The 18,078-nt window shown below is 42.7% G+C and overlaps 1 protein-coding gene across 1 annotated transcript in view; it reads left to right on the top strand.

The window, feature by feature from the left end:
* The first annotated feature begins 76 nt into the window (after positions 1-76).
* Positions 77-18,078, top strand: part of LOC109039160 (uncharacterized) — a 52,763-nt gene continuing 34,761 nt past the window's right edge. The window contains exons 1-2 of the mRNA XM_072301165.1: positions 77-479; positions 6,305-6,527. The gene's annotated coding sequence lies outside the window, so the exon portion shown is untranslated. The remainder of the gene's footprint in view (positions 480-6,304; positions 6,528-18,078) is intronic.

Raw genomic sequence — 18,078 nt, 5'->3', positions numbered from 1 at the left:
CGAAAACCCGACGCTGCCTGCCCGAGAGAGACGGAGCGAGAGAGAGGGAGCGAGAGGGAAGGAAAAGGAATCTCCTATTACATCACGAAGGACCGGCTGTTGGGCTGCGCTGCACCCCGCCGCCCTGCACCGCACCGGCCGGCAGTTGGACTCGGCTGTTTTGTCCTCTTCCATTTCATCTTCAGTCGAGTTCTGCTCTTTGCCCCGCGCGCACGCCGAGCGGTTTTCCGTTAACCGGGTCTTTTGTGTTTAGTGACCGGTGTGTTGTGCTTTCTCCTCGTCGTGCACCCACTCGAAGCCTGTGTCTCTAACTTCGGTTCGTCTCGTTATTAATCCCGATTTCGCTCTAATTACCGGTGATTAGTGAGTGGTGACTCCCCGAGGAAGTCGTGAGAACCAGTTCTGCCCTTCCCCCTTCCTGTTCGTGCTTCCCCTTCGTGTTGTAGCAGCTTGTTCTACTCGGAAGGAACTCGCACGACGTAAGTTCCTACCCCTTTATTTTGTTCAATGATTTGCTACCTATCGTCTTCTCACCATGCCTTAGCATGGTTACTTATAGTCGTTTCGTGTCTCTTGCACTTCTAGAAGGGATTCTTTTCTCCCCGTCTACTTAATCAGTAAGGAACCCATGAGGGCGTAATCAGGGCTTTGAAGAAATGTGAAATCGTAAGTTATTCGCCGGGTTTCGGCGTAGATATGTAAAACCCATTATCAAGATATGTATCAGAATGAAAGTTCACTCATTTCGAACATTTTATCACTTCCCAACCCATGCTGCTTGACCATGCTTCCTTTCCAACGTGCTCCATCCATCTGTTAGGACACCATTGTTTACCGAGCTCGCAACTGATCATCATCAAACGTAAATCAGCATGCGTTTTTATCAATAGCATCTCTATTTCTCTTCTCTTTCCTTGTACCCAAGTTACATAACCTGCAGTCCCTCGTGGTCAAGCATTTAAGGTTTGCATGCTTCTTATCTTGACGGTGGAATATGTAAGTATCATTCTAGATTGTTTGTTTACATTCTTGAATGGAAGACTTAAGATCATTGTCACGGAAAGATGAGGAGGACTCTGTCGGATGCAACGAATACTCTAAATTGATGGATCAACATCCGAAAACAATTAGACTCATAACCTCAGACGGTCTCGTGGTAATTTGCATACACTGTTGCCACTTCGGGCGCTCAACTTCACTAGTGCACGCTGCACGGCTGAGAAAATCCTTGCTGGAAACGACCATGTGAGTGAGTGAGCCATGTTGACGCTAACATGGTATCAACTTGGTGGATTGACCAGCAGTAATCAACATGGAAAAATGCTGAGGCGTCAATATTGTACCAGGTGTCATTCCCATGATTTTTTCCATGATTCACAACATGATTGTTTTGAGTAGGGGTTCTCTTGCTATCGCACCTAAGAACATTTGTGGGGCTTGGAGGACAAGCGCATAAGTGCAGTTTTTGCTATTTTGAGAAATACGTGTATGAAGTTTTGAAATTCCATGGGGCTTTATGGCGGAAAGGGAGTTTAAACCGACTCTTAGATGCGTAAAAGTTGGAATTTGGAAGCGACTTCTTCACGGCATTTGCACTAAGACTATTTCTACTTAAAATCATCAATATCTCAATTTTTCAAAAACTGCACCTATGCACCTCGTCCCCAAGCCCCCAATTTAGACGTGAAAAACTGCGGAGCAACTCTCATCTTCGCTACGACCACGAGGTAGCCCCTCTCCAACCCCCATAAGAAGTTTCAAGAACTAAATAATCCATTTTTGTACCTATCTTTCTGTTTAAAATGTTTTGAGGTATGAAGCCTGTCACTCTCAGAGTAGAGATGAGCCGAGTTTGGCTTAAGCAGGTGAACACAACAGACATCGTATCTCCTATTCATGTTTTATCAGATACCAGTATCACATTTTTTTTTTTTTTTTGATTTTCGTGGCAACGTTGATAAATCTCAGCTGTCTAGACTCGGCGCTCAGAGTTCTCTCTCTATTTTGCGTCAGAGACTGACGAAGAATTCCTCATCGCATGCATCCTCAACCCCCGGGTTTTCCCAGTAAATTTTGTCATTCTCGTCAACAGTGCCATGGAACGTTGTCCTGGGGTGGTAGGCAATGATGTAGTAGGAAGTTCCATCAACTTCCTCACAGTATCCAACACGAGAAGTTGACAGTTTCCCAGTTGAGAACATGTGATTTTCTTGCACAACCACAATGTTGCAGTTGGCTTGGAGGTTCATTGTTGCTGGAAAAAGGCCGTCATTATTTTATTATTTTCAATCCTGGATTATGCTCTTGCCTCCGTGAACTTCTTGCAGCCAATTGCATGGATTCCACCTGAATCGTCCTACCTGCGTTCCGCGTTGCCTAATTTCCTGTCATGTTCCAATTTTTTCTCAGAATCGTTTTGAAACTTACCGACACCTACCCTGAATTATCCTGAGATGATGTAGAAAAAAAGGACATCTCAAGTCAGGCTCAGGATTTCGATGGTGAAACTGCAAAAATATGTACCTCGGTTCCGGTGTTTCAAAATCTCCGCTCATTGGCGGATCTAGCAAGTTGGCAACATTGTCTTTTCTCCATTTAAACCTATGGAAAGGTATCGATTCTTGGAGGGATCAGGTGCTCCGAAAAGAATTGACTATTTAGCATAGTTCTAAATGGAGGAAATCCGGTGTTGCCAAATTGCTGGGCCCGCCTCTGTCTCCGCTCCTTTATTTCATCCTTTAAAAGGAAACCGAGCCAACATCATGGCTTGAAGTTTTCACAGAACACTCTTCACAAAGAGCAGAAATCTCACCTCATTTTAAAAAATGACGCTCTCAAGTTTTCCATGTGGAAAATGACCATGACAGGGGGTCTGCAACGCCGCAAGCTGAGATATGCATTTCTGCTGTTTCACCATCGATTTGCTTCGTTTTCTGGTAAATGAGTGAAACAAGAGAAGAAATTCGTCAACGCCGGTTGCAGTCAGGCTGATACGGATTAAAGCATTCTTTCAACTAGTAGCTGAATTCGGCTCTCCCATTCATTGCAATGAACTTATTGAAGTTCGAATATCGAATGAGGGAGTAGTGTCACAACAGCAAATCAAACATCTTTGCCCCCGCTCGCTATCTCGTACTCAAATCGATGGCCGAGGTGCGCACTGGTTACTCAACTTAAAACTCGGCAAAATGGAAGAAACCAAGGGTGTTACTACCACGGTGGATGACGTCATAAAACGAATTTTTCAATGCGAGATATTTCGGCTAATATTGAACGTAGAAAGTTGCTGTTTGGACAGATCTTATTATTTTTAGCTAATCATTAATAGTCAAGCATCGAAACACGATTCTGTAACCAGCTCAACTGACTCATTGCAACACGGAAAAAAAAATTGCTGATTCAACAATTCAATTGCTAAAAACAGTGAGTGCAATGTTTCAACGCAGATTTTATAACAAAAAAATGCTACTTTAACCACCCCCGTGGTTAAATTAGTTTACAATGTGGTTAAAGTAGCATTTGTTTGTTGTAAAATCTGCATTGAAACATTGCACTCACTGTTTTTAGCAATTGAATTGTTGAATCAGCAATTTTTTTCCGTGAATGTATCAAGTTCAAAGACATTCCTAACATTACACGACACAAGCTGGGATATTTCGATTGCGTCCAAGACCACACCGGAAAAAAAACACATTGGGTCTAGAGTCCAGACTCTTGAAAACATTGACAAGAAAAAATACTTTTGATTCAATCGGAATTTTGCTTGAATCAAAGTGAAATCCGCTTAAATTAAGAGGCTTGGTTCTTGATTTAAGCTAGATTCTGATTGAATCAAGAGTACTTTTTCTTGTCGATGTTTTTAAGAGTCTGGACCATAGATCCAGTGTGTGTTTTTTTTTCCAGTGCAGCACTGAAACTAGACAAGGTCCGGCAAAAGTCGTTTACCTGCGTGAATCCCGAATGATTTTGAATACACTAATACTGAGACTGGCGTCTAAGTAAGTGTAAGTAAATAGACTTTTGCTGTCATAACTCACAACGACCGCACTGGAACAGGGCAGCGAGAGTCACGTGCGGACCACCGCACCGCGATACCCGGCATGAAGTCTGAGTGCAGAGTTATTGGTTTAGGAGCTTAGTCGGACTGAGTGCATTCCGAGACCGGCTTATTTTTTGGTTCCACATCATTTCAATACGACCCTTTCTAGTGTGTGCAAAATTCAACGGGGAGGAATCTGCAATACAGCACAGGGTGTCCTAGGATTATGTATGAATATTGAAGAAGTCTATTCTTTGGGTCAAAAAAGACGTTTTTGTGCTATACTGTTTCTTTTAAAAACGCTTTCCCTGGGGGCCATGGCCCTCCCCCCCCCCCCCAAGTTGGAGAAAAAAATCATATTTTTAACAGTGTGACAATATTTATGAACCAATATTAATGAAAATTGGTATCTGGGTGTAATTTTTAGCGTTCTTTTCATCGCTGACCTCCAAAAAAGGAAGAACACATTTTAAGGGGAGGCTTAGGGGAGCATTGAACTTAAAAGGGGCCGATTATTAATGTTTCTAACGACAAAAATTGATTTTTTACGGCACCACTAGATTCAGCGTTGAAAAATATTGCGAAAATGTATCCTACGTTTTTTGCTATAACTCATCTTTTTCGAGATAATAGGGGATGATAGGGAGGTGATAGGGGGAAAATGGGGTCCCAGGGGGAAAAACTTATACCACGGAAACGTTTTCTTTTGACCCCAAGAACCGACTCCTTCAATATTCGTACTGAATCTTGGGACACCTGTTTAACAGCCGTCCTTGAGTACCTTCGTATGTAGCTGAAAGGCTCGCACACTTGTGCAGGAATTAAATAGAAAAACAGGGCGTAGATGCAACTCTTGGCTGCGAGCGGTCGAGAAAATGGTGGATGCTTGCGTTTCACGCGGTGCGCAACCGTCTCCGTGTGATTCCGAAGGGAGCGTCAAGTCTGCAGTGTTGCCGAATTTTGCTTACACGGTGGGATCTATACCTCATTGCCAGTAACAGGACAGTCGGTGTGATGAGGGAGCTTTCACGCTCTCGATTTTCTCCTTATCATGGGGCAGCGATTTTTCTTACTTCATAAGTCTACACTGGAAAAAAAAAAAAAAAAAAAAAAAAAAAAAAAAAAAAAAAAACACATCGGATCTAGAGTCCAGACTCTTGAAGACATTGACAAGAAAAAATACTTTCGATTCAATCAGATTTAAGCTTAAATCGAAAGGAAATACGCTCCAATTAAGAGGCTGGGTTCTTGATTTAAGCTTAAATCCGATTGAATCAGGAGTATCTTTTCTTGACGATGTTTTTAAGAGTCTGCATGGACTCTAGATCCAACGTGTTTTTTTTTTCCAGTGTAGAGAAGGGTGGGAGTTTCGGTGTCTAATGCGAACCTTTACTTCGAGTGATCAAACCGGAAATTCTGTCGTGCGATTGAAATTAAAATTTGCCCAATTAGTATATTTTAAAAGATTGATAAGAAAGTGAGTCTATTGACTCGTTAATCAAATCGAATAAAACTTCGTTTTAAAAATCATTTTTATCTTTTAAATTTGGAGGAGGGCAGATCCTTAAAAAAAAGCCAGGGAATTTTAAAATTTGATTAAACTTGCGACCCTAGGAATGCAATTTGAACGGCTCGTGAGGTGAAATGGATGTATCACGCGTTTTAGTTCAGCGTAATGTCCAGAGACGAGTGACTTTCGTTGAAATCTTCGTTTTAATGCGACCATCGCAGCGATAACGTCCAGTAACTTATACTAGAATCTCCCCACGACATAGAGATAAGTTGCAAAGGCTGGAATGTAGCCGTGTCTTCGCGCTCTTATCAGAATAATTGGAAACGGCGCCTTCAACTCGATGGATGCAATTTGAGCGGGTTAGGACTTGAAATATTTGTATCACGCTTTTAGATTCCACCCTTATCATACGATACAACTCAAAACTAACTAAGCCTAGCGTAGAGTCTTAAAGTAACGACTTAAAAAAGTAGCTGCATTAAACATTTTTCTGCATGCGCGTTTTAAAAATGTCCATACTTAACCGGATGCCAAAAAATGTCCATAACCTGACCTGACCTGACCTTTCTTTTGGAGAGCTGTGTGCTCCTCCTCTACATGAATGTTTTCATTACTATAATTATTAGACTGGTGTTGTAAAGTCCCGCTTCTGGGTGGTTGCTAGAATAGTTGAACCATTCGCAATCAGCATATTATTCTGTGAATTTTATGACTCACTCTCTTATCTGTGTCTGTCTTTGTTTTTTTTTCAGGTCAGTGTCGCGTCGCGCCCGCCTGTGTTCAGACCTCCTTCGACCCTCTGTCGTCGGATTTCAGTGAAAGTGATCAGTGGTGAAGCGAACCCAGTGGGTTTACAAGTGTGTGCAAGTGCCTTGTGCTCTCGGTGAGATATTGTGCTATGTGACCGTTTTTGGATTAACCCCTCTTTTGGATACTGCCTCGTTGCTACCATCATTTCGGATACCGTATTATGAGGTGCGTATGTGTACCGTATTACATCTGCATGCGCTTTTAAACTGTATTTTCATGTGTTTTTCAGGGTATTTACAAATCCGGAATTTCCAGTAAGTCCGGGAATAGTATACTGATTATTTTTTAAGGGCGGTCTGGAAGTACTGAAAGATTGCTGAAATTCCGCAAGAAGGTCCGGATTCTTTTTAAATTTGCTGTCAATTTTAGCGAGAGATTCAAAATTTTTAAATTCTTCATTGGAGATAAAGTACTGAATTTTTCTGTTGAGGATGTACTGAATTTCTTGGGAATGTCCTGAAAAAGTACTGCAAGTGTACTGATTTTTGATTAGGCCAGCCTATTACAGTAGAAACCCTGGTTATTTCAACGAATGGCTTGATTCTATCCTGCATGACGTATTGTCTGCTGCAGCGGTGCCGTATATAGACTCATACATCAAGAGGAATGATTTGTTCGCAGAAATGGTTGTTCTGGTTCCGGAGGTACACTTGAAAAACAGGTCTCTTGGACCTAGAGTCCAGGACCTTGAAACATTTGACGAGAAAAAATATTTTTGATTCAATCGGACTTTTGCTTGAACCTAAAGGAAATCCGCTCAAATTGGGAGGCTTGGCTCTCGATTCGAGCAAAAATCCGTTTGAATCTACAGTATTTTTCAAGAGAGTTTTAAGATTAATATTGAACGTAGAGAGTTGTTGTGTGGACAGATCTTTTATTAGCCGATCCACAAGAATCAAACATCAGAACACAATTCTTCGACCAGCGCAACTGACCTATTTCCTTTAGAGCGTTCACACCACGTTTTTCCTTAGCCCGACGGATTGATTCTCGAGGTTTTCTTGTCCCCGTATAGTTTTCAGAGAAACGCACGTTGCCACTTTTCCGGTTAAACCTCCGACACAATAGAGCGGTTTGGATAGCTTTCTTTTCGATTGTGAGCCAGGAGGCCTTTTTATGTGTCAATCAGCGCGTATTTGTTTTCTAGGACGGCCGCCGTGCCCTGCAGCTCGAGTGCGGAAGGTCTCCGCAACCACCGATCCAAAACCACCGATGAACCCTGGAAATCCCCGGCAGTTGCGCGATTCTTGCACAGGGAGGGTCGAGCTCGGATTTGTAAGGGGTTGCAAGCGCTGCCCCGTTAAACTAAAACCTCCCAAGTCCATAGGTTCCCCCCGAAGGATCCGCGGTTTTCGACGAGGGAGGGACCCCAGGCGGCGCGGCACAGGGTTCGGTTTCTCCGAAGGCAGAGCCAGCAATGCGTGACCGATTCCCGCCCTCTGCCCCCGCCCACCCCTCCGTCTCACGGCCGGCCGTCATCCCTCCGCGGAACCGAAGAGTATTGATAACATCGACCCTTTTAATTTAAGGGTGGGTATTATCGCGTGTTGTCTCGACGGAGATCCACTCAATACCCGCGTCCCGCAATTTGTAATGATGACATGCAGGCACCGTGTTGCGGTCGCGCATCAGAGGCGGGGCCTGATAATTTTCCAGGTGAAAGGAGGGCTGCAGTGTTTCTTCTGTGTTAAAATTGATGATTCCCCCCCCCCCCCCCCACCTTCCAGTCCCTCTTTCTCTCCTACTCTTGGAGGGTGAAAACGCCCCTGAGGGTGGAAGTATTAGTACCTTCTAATTGGAAGTCGTTAAGAAGAAAGGCTTGGTTTTATCGCCAACTGGTTAGTATAATGTGAAGATTATTTGAGGAGGTAGCTGTGTGTGTTTTTCCAGAATGCTTTTGTAGATTAATAATTTCTACTGCGCTTACCTTCTAATTCGATGTCGTTAAGTAGAAAGGCTTGGTTCTATCTGTACAACTGGTTAGTATACTGTGATGATCATTTCGAGTAGCTGTGTGTTTTTTTCCGCAATGCTTTGGATTAGTGGCGCAATGAACTAATCAACGGGTACCTGCAACAAGATGCATGGATTTTATATTTTATTAAAAACAACTATTTTCATGAAATAATGTGTTTACTTCATTTTTGTCGCAATTCGAGCGAGAATTTCAAATTTTCGAACTTCAGAATTTCGTCAAACCGAGGTACTGAAAAAGTACTGAATATTTCTGTTGAGGAGGTACTGAATATCTTGGGAATGTACTGAAAAAGCATTGTGAAAGTACTGACTTTTGGCCAGCCTGCTTTAGCAGACATTCGTAGGGTGTCAAAAATCATGGAATCTCAAGGAGGTGTACCAGCACCTGCACCGCCCTCCAGGAATGTCGGCGGTATGTCTATCTTCGCTGACACAACTGAAACACGACTTCAAAATACAAACTGATTGCGGTGGACGCACGAGTCGTAAGATGGTATGTTGGAGTTTTTCAGCCAACGTGCGTTAAAAATTCAGCATAAAGCTGAAAAATCTCAATACAGAGGGAAAAAGCTCATATGAGCACAATTATCCCTCAAAGAGACAGGCTGGATTAGGCTGCAACACTAGTAATGACCACTACACAATTACCGCAACACTTTAGTTGCGTCTGCAGTTTCCTTCCTGAATGATCGTAACTTGTGTTGCAGCAACCAGCATTTCTCTTTGAGGGAAAATTCTGTTCGTATGAGCTTTTCCCCTCTGTATAGAGATTATTTAGCCTCACGCTGAATTTTTAACGCACGTTGGCTAAAAAAACTTCAACATACTTACTGTACTTCAGTCAGTTCAGATCGCTAATGTAACCATACGGTCTCAGGTGCAGCCACACTGCCGCTGCCATTTTAATACATAATCAATGCAAATGCTAGTAGTGGGGCCGATAAGCATAACAATCGTGCACTTCTGGAAGAAAGCATGAAAATTTCAGGGATTCATCTCTACCCTATAGACATTCGATTCAGACATAGACCCCAAAAATCTGAGCCCCCTGGGGGGGCAGGGGGGCCCCCAAATTTTGAATTTTGAATAACTACTGAACGGCTAATGTTAGCGTAATTTTTTTTAAGCAGGACGATAGGAAATTTTATCAGGAACAAAAATGATTCTTATAAATTTTTTTGTGGGATCGATATTTAAGGCGTGAAACGGGAAAAAACCATCGGGGGACGGGGAGCCGGCCGTTCTGAGGCAGATCCGCGCGCTGCGCTGTTTGCCCGGGACGCGCGCGGCGGCGCAGTACGGTGTTACCGACGAAACAGCCGCTTGTCTTGGTTTAATCTCAACGATGCGCAGTTTTAAAAGTATTGTGAATATATCGTACTACCTATAAAGCCTTAAAATAGGGCTTAACTTATGCAGGTAATATATGTATACAAGCGAGCGCACGGCAACAGAAAGAGAAGGGGTTAAGTGCTGGAGTTCCGAATTGTTTTGTTGTATGGGTTTGTCAAGTTTTATTACAGCATCCGAGATAACTGCATCAGACATCAGTTGAACGGAACAAAATCTGAGGCACAGTTGTCTCTGGAAAGGGGGGGGGGGGGCTAAAAGTCACAAATCTTATTTGTGTACCACGATGACCTGAAAAATGATTTTAAAGTGTTTATCTTTCTCTTTCTCTCGGTGCTGCGACATCAGGATGGTATCTAAATATGCTTACTTAAGACAGGGAGCCTAATTTTGTAAACAATGAGCATACATAAAAACATGCTTGCTTATTCTCCTCTCTTTCAGGAACATTTTGGTACATCATTGCTACGTATAGGCATTTTTTTAAGAGGACCAAAACCACCTTCAAAACTTGCTCCAAAAAAACGGCAAAAGAATCTTGAGAAAGCTTGATAGGGATAAATGACCCCCAAAAAACCTTTGTTGGACTGCTTCTTTGTACAGTACAAAGAATATTATTAAGTAATAACTAGTCGCCGTATCCGCTAATCTGTCAAAACGGTCCATTTGAGTGATAGGAAGTCGCGCCTAAGTACTGGGAACCTATCCTGCTCTTATGTCAGCGCATCATAGGTACGATATTCCGCAATCTCGGTAATTTTGCAACTGATTACTGATTGCTAATTTTGACTGATTTTTTGATATTTTGACGATAAATTAACCTTTTGATAATCTCTAAAGCTAATTCGATCAGTGTTATAATGTACGATAAAGTTTAAGGTGTACGTTTTGTGCATTGCATATTTTGCAAGTCCCGTTTCTTGAAAATTGTCTCCGACATACTTACCTAGAACTCTTCCATGAGCTCCATACAAATCAAAAATCGGTACGAGATTTGCGGATTGAAAAAGAAGAAATGCAATGAATTTCTTCCTGAGGCCTGGTCCTTCTCAGAGGTTCTTTAAAGAATCAGAACCTGCATGATAAATAAATTTCCTCCTATATTAATATTTTTTTCAAAACAAATGTTACCAACTCCACTCTAAATTCCATACAACAAAATGTAAGATAATATACATGGATTTTTTTTACTGCTCATTCCATTTTCTATGTGTCGTGGTAAGTACCAATAATATCTTCAAGGATGACTCGATAAAAAGAGGCGATAGTATTCAGATATCTTCTTTTTTATCATTTATTTAATGTATTGTTCTATTTTTTTTTTAAATATGCATATTTGTTGAATAACTGAAAAAATAGGGAGTTCATGAAAATGAAAACTTCTATTGACTGGCTGGAGGGAAAAAGAGGAGAAAAGAACATTGTCGGAATGTTCCGTATGAATCAGTACCTATGCAATTGCGAGAAACCAATGAACATGAACGAAAAACGATATTTCCTTCATTTTGAAGGAAATCTGGTAACCTTATAGTGGCGAAGGGACTGTGGAGCCCCCCTCCCCTCCCTCCACACTCCTCAATTAATATCTCTACCAAGTTTTGCAAAATTCATGGTTATGTAAGCAGCTCATTGTCTCATTCGCGGAAAGTAACATGAAAAATAAGCTAAAAATAAGTTACGAAGGATCCGCCATTTCCAATAGTCATGAAAAAGTGGGTCAAAATCGTATTAAAACTTGTTATTTCGCTCTAATATCTTAAAAAAATGTAATCCTGTACAAAACTTACGCGAGGAAAGGGTAATTTACTCTGTATTGAGGTCGGAGAAGCTCTGTATTCAGAGAAAACAAGACGCGTGATGCGCGATGACCGATCCCTCCTATTGACTCGGCGCTCTCACATTGGAGTATTTCGCTTTTGCTTGTTTTTATGTATTACTAGTAAAAAGTATAGCTTATATAACTGAGGAAAAGTATTTAGGCAGTACGGTAAATTCATTATTATTTTTAAAACTGCGCATCGTTGAGATTAAACCAAGACAAGCGGCTGTTTCGTCGGTAACACCGTACTGCGCCGCCGCGCGCGTCCCGGGCAAACAGCGCAGCGCGCGGATCTGCCTCAGAACGGCCGGCTCCCCGTCCCCCGATGGTTTTTCCCGTTTCACGCCTTAAATATCGATCCCACAAAAAAATTTATAAGAATCATTTTTGTTCCTGATAAAATTTCCTATCGTCCTGCTTAAAAAAAATTACGCTAACATTAGCCGTTCAGTAGTTATTCAAAATTCAAAATTTGAGGGGCCCCCCTGCCCCCCCAGGGGGCTCAGATTTTTGGGGTCTATGTCTGAATCGAATGTCTATAGGGTAGAGATGAATCCCTGAAATTTTCATGCTTTCTTCCAGAAGTGCACGATTCTTATGATATTTTCCACTTATCGGCCCCACTATAGTACAGAACTCTGCTACCGAAGGTCTGAATCCGCCGAGAGACGGCATTCCCATTGCAGCACGTTTTATAATTTGCGACAAGTCTCTCTCCGAATCCCGCGTGGCGCCGCGCCGCGTCCGCGTCGCCGCGAGCCAAAACCGCGGTAATAACTCGGCCGAAGTTGCCCGATTCGGCACGGACTTGCACGAAGCTCGCAAACGAGTTCCCTCGTCCCGGGTCTTCTCGCGTGGCTCCTTCCTGCCTCGTCGTGTTTTCGCCAAGATAGCGAGAGTGTCAATTTTAATCGTATCCAATTTCCGGCGCAATTAATTAGCGTTCGATGTAGGGGGCGTCTGTACCGAAATTTTCGCTGTTTATCTATTGACAAAGTTCAAAAAGCATTCAGAATTGTTTCCTTCTCAAAATTTCACGCAGTACGATTTGCGCAACTGAAATTACTGATATCAACTCCTAATCTAACGTTTTTGTGTAACATAGACTACGTCAAAGTTAAATTTCCCGCTTACAAGAAAGAAAGAAAATCTCCTTGAATCAAATTGAGTACTAAGTACAACGGTTTGGGAAGGAATCTCAATCGAGCAGTGTTCCTTTCCCACCTCGCGTTGTTCAGAGTGTAAACTACCTACGACAGCTGAGTCGAAGCGCCGAGTTCGAGATTGCCATATTTTTATACCGCATATGGCTGCCACGGTAACGTTTAGGGTGCGATTTAAGGTGATTCGATGGACGCCATATTTTGTGTCAGAACGGCATGCGATATATCGCATGCCGTTCTGACACAAAATATGGCGTCCATCGAATCACCTTAACGCAAGACTTATTGTTTTTGCTATGAGCGGGAAGTTTGAATTGATAAATCGGAAGACGTCAATATCTCGAGTATGAGTTACTTTACTTCCAGTCGTTTTCCTCGTGCAAATCAAGTTCTACGTGAAATTTTGATAAGTTAACATGTATCGTAATGCTTAATAATGCACCTTGTCCATGGGTCCATTTTCCATTAGTGGGTGTTACGCTCTGCTATCGTTACGCATTGTCAGGAGCGTATTGCACATAGTCAGCGTATGATGCGTATCGTTGGCGTGAATTAAAGCGTAAATTTTCGTAAACAAACGCAGTGCATTATGAAATTGTAACTAACAATGAGTTGGGAGAGATTCCAGCATGCGATTGACACGACTGGAAAAGAGGGTGTTCGCACTGTTCGCCCGGAGCAGAGAGACGCGCCAATTTCATAATCATAAAAGGGTTGCTTAAATTATTGGCGCGTAAATTTCTGTTGAATGGTGCCATTTTCTGTTGTGTCGTTCGTCGAGATTAATGCTTTTTGTCTCCTTACGAGTTAAAACGACAACAGTGCAAGGCTGCAAGGTATATCTTTAGCAAAATGATAAGGAGTCTCATGTTGCATTGAGGCCTAGTTGGCCGGGGCCGGGCATACTTTTCCCTCAGTCGTCGTCGTTCGCACCATCTATAGAGGATGTAAGGTCTCTTTACGCATCTGTCCTTTTATGAATAAAATCCCTGTGTGTACTACTAAAAAGTGAGGTCATGCTTTGCTCCACCAAAATCCCAAATCTGACGTCGTTTGATCCGATCTTTTCTTTCCCCATATAGGTCTAGGTAACTCGTTCTTTCAAGCTGCCGGGGGTATCCACTTAATTTTCAGCACGGAGAAAAAAACTTCGTGCATGGGACCCGAAGTTGAGGTCATATGCTGCCGTGTTAAGGAAAAACACCGTATGAACATTCGAGAGTTGCCAAATTACCTTCGGTACAATGTTTATTTTCGAAGAATGCTATGAATATTTTTCCTTGAAATTTTCAAAACTTTATGTGAAATGCGAACAAAATTATCTAAAAGATATTGGAAGACATTTTTTTACAAATTTTCCCGAAAATTCCTGATTTACTAAAAGAAATGTGGCAACGCCTGAATGTTTATACTGCGTTTTTCCTTAGCACGGCTGTGTTAATCTCTGAAGTTTTCGGATCACGCATCCGAAAACTTGAGGCCCAGCTGCTAAAGTTCGGGTCAGGCATCTGAAGTACTTATGTATGCACCGGAGTACTTCAGATGTGTGACCCAAACCCCTCGGTAAGTATTAACCGAAGTTTTTAGATGTCTGACCCCAACTTCGGCAGCTGGACCTCAAGTTTTCGGATGCGTGATCCGAAAACTTCTGAAATCCATACAACCTCAACTTCGGGCCCTACGCACGAAGTTTTTTTTTTCCGTGAGTCACCGAAAAATGACTGACAAAATGTCGGCTCAAGTTTTATGACCGCGTGTCCAAAATATTATAGCTCATCAACGTAACACAAAAAGTGTATGATGAGGAGAGGGTGTTATTTGTAAGGTAATTGAGAAAAACGAGAGGGAATAAACATCATCCCCCTGTTTTGCATAATCCGAGCGTGTGCTGGAGGCTGAAACACGGGGACCGTACTAATACCTCTTCATGTTAGGAGGCGATTTCAACAATGGCCCGCAATATAACTTTTCCCCCCATTTATGTTTTCATCTAGAACTATTGAAACAGTTCTCGCAGGCCTACCTTCGTGATCGGTGTTTCCACTACGAAAAGTTTTAGTAGAAGGATATCGAAGTACGAGATCGTGAATAATGCCCACCGGGAGTGCAAGAATCTCTCGACCCCGCAACCGGGTGCGGGTCACGTGTGAAAATGGGAAGGCCCCGGGAACGGTTTTTTTTTTTAAAAAAAATTGGAAAGCCGGCAAAATCGCGTTGTGTTGGCCTCACAGCGGTGAATATTAAGGGTTTTTTATCGTAAAACCATGGTGAAAATCACACGTTTTTTCGTAAAACCGCGGTGAAAATCACGGTTTTTTCGTATAATCATAGTAATTTGAACGTACACAACCATAAAAATGTCATAATTTTGACATTTCTTAGGAAGAAGAGGTTTTCCAGAATGGGAAAGCAAATCTGAAAAATGGGAAGTCTCTGAGCGCTTTCTACTCGTTCTTCTTTGAGGGAGCGCACGCACACCTTCACGCTCGCCCGCGCGAAGAAAGGGATGAAGAAGAAAAGAAGAAAGAGAGAGAAAAATAAACGGAGGTAAAGAGGAAGGAAAGATGCTCATGTTTGGTAATTACTCATGAAGAGATTGACTGAAACTGCATATTAGATGCTCTAAAATTCAAACATTTTTTCCGACAACCTCCTACCCCCATGGATGGTGCGCTGAGAAAAAAATTAGGTCCCATTCGAGGTGTCTGGATCCGCCTATGTCTATCGATCTACGGTTGATGAGCAACTATTGAGCCAAAAGTCTCGTAAAATTCGCCAAATGATGACTGCTTATAAGCAGTCAATATATTGTCGTGGTTACCACTTTTCGAACTCAAGCCTTTTAGCGGCTCTGGTGCTTGCACTAGAGCTGCTATAGATCGTATTCGATACATCAAACGGCTGAGATTGTATCGATATCGATTGGTTCAAAACATAAACATAGCCTCAAAAGTAAATTCAGAAATGTAAGAGAACGGGTCTTTTGTAACAGGTTTTTCATTCTTTTGAGCACCAAATGCCAATTCAAAGTGAAATTGTCAGGAAATTTCTCATTTTCAGCTTTTCCAACTTAAATCCCTACTGTTTGGTTTGAGGTTATGTTCTATTGTTTTGAACCAAACGATACACCGAACCGTTATCGAATACGGTCTATTCCGGACGGTCCCAGCTGGGGAGTATCAACGGACCATGTTACATTGGAGAGACCGCGTGTTGGTTGATGGGAATCGGCGCCATTTTCTGCTGTTTAGGGGGGACTGATTTTATTTTAATTGATATCTTTTTCCTGTGAGCGAATGCTATGTTGTGTAGTGTATTTTTGGAATCATGGTGCACTGAGAAAAAACTATGGCTTATAAACCTATTAGAGGTAAATATGGAACACCACTAATAGTAGTACCTCTACATATAATAATAGCACATATACCTTAGTTATGGTCTCTGTACCTTAATTAGGTACAGAGACCTTAGTATGGTTCACAGACCGAGAATCATTAGTTTATTTACGACTATTATAGGTGTTCCATATTTACCACTAATAGGTTTATAAACCATAGCTTTTTCTCAGTGTGATACTGTCAATAATTCAAAACGGGTCTGTGCTTTAATCTCGCACTGGAAAAAATGTACTTTACGTTTAAAATTTGAAAATTCAAATCTATAAGTTTTCGCGCTTTTTTCGAAGAATGCCGTGGTTGGAGCTTCCTAGTCATACTACTCGACATCAGCTGATAGCAAACAAAGGTTACCAAGGAAACCGTAAACGCGTAACAACTACCTACCGTCGCCAGAGCCGCTTTCCGACGCGAATGCGTTTGGAGCTTCCTGCTTTTAAGTTAGGATTGCTAAACCAACCGCCTAGCTCTTTAGTCATTAGTCATTTATGGCCGTCCGTGTATTACGTACCGCACTTTTTCGGTATTTTTCACCCCCTCTACCTCCCCTCAACCGGTACCGCTTTTATGACGTAGGTCTCTATCCTTTTACACGTAAAAATATATGGCGCACGATCTCCTCGACCCCCTCCCCCTCCCTCCTAGAACGTTTACACGTAATTTATGGACGGTGCCTTAGCGAAACTGAACGATGCCTTGCAAGAGAAATTTTAATACCTAAGTGAAGGTAGTAACACGGGGTCTGACCGTCTCTGACATGAACGATGCCCCTGAATTTTTCGCGAAGCCCAAAAATGGGCCTCCCAAAGCAGGCTCCCACACGTTCGGAAACCGGTCGGCCGGGAGGACCGTCATTTTTCACGGCGGTACGTGGAAAACCACCGAAAGCGGCTTTCGGAGGTCGGGGAGAACCGGGCCCCGGCGGAGTTTGGCCCCCGCCCCCACCCGCCACGGGCCAGACGACGAGACCTGCTCCGCGGCAGCCGCTCCGTCTGTCGTGCGCCAGGCACGGGGACCCTGCGAGACGCGCACCGAGCGGCAACACCGCTCGTCGCTTATCCTCTTCCTATTCCATCCCCCTCCCCCGGGGCCCGGATCCTCCCCGCGTGCCTCTATCGTCTCGATCCATCTCGGCACTCGTGCACACCGAACAGCCAACTTCGATTCCGATTTCGGATCCGCTCGTTATCGTTGCCGGCCTGGGTTCGGGTTCCGCGAGTATCAAGGCGAATAATTAGAAACCCGAGCGATTGCACGTGTTTTATCGGCACATCGGTGGATCTAGACACCTCTTAAGGGGGGGGGGGGGCAAGGTGGGTTTGGGGGGTTTCCCGCGGAAAATTGTCGAAATTTTTAAGTATTGAACTTGCTGTTTGAGTCAATTCCGTCACCACTCAACGGCAATTCTTCAAAACTGCCGGGATTTTTCTTCTCTGTGCGAAGAAAATTATGCATGAACTTCGAGGAATGGTGTAAATTTGCTCTCCTTTAAAAAAAATAACACAGAGGCGGAGATTCTCAGACACCGCACAGAGCACTGGAAAAAAAAAACACATTGGATCTGGAGACCTGACTCTTAAAAACATCGACAAGAAAAAAAAATACTCTTGATTCGATCAGATTTAAGCTTAAACCAAGAACCAAGCCTCTTAATTTGAGCGGATTTCCTTTTGATTCAAGCTTAAATCTGATTGAATCAAGAGTACTTTTTCTTGTCAATGTTTTCAAGAGTATGGACTCTAGATCCAATGCGTTTTTTTCCAGTGCATGAATAATCCCCAATGGGCCACCAGACAAGGTGCGAAGTTAAGCATTCTGCCTACGTGTGTCCTTCCCCAAAATTTTATGTAGAACAAGAGTTGCGCAACGAAAATCACCGAATTAAACTCCCATCTAAGATATTTTATGTTTCTTGACGCGGAACTCAAATCTCCCGCTCATGAAAACAATAGTCTACGTGAGTCAAATCGCACACTAAACTTAACAATGATAATCTGTGCTATATGAAATCT

Source organism: Bemisia tabaci, chromosome 6 (assembly GCF_918797505.1).
Source record: "Bemisia tabaci chromosome 6, PGI_BMITA_v3".
NCBI lineage: Eukaryota > Metazoa > Arthropoda > Insecta > Hemiptera > Aleyrodidae > Bemisia > Bemisia tabaci.
Note: the sequence above shows the minus strand (reverse complement) of the source record. Positions and strands in the feature narration are given on the sequence as shown.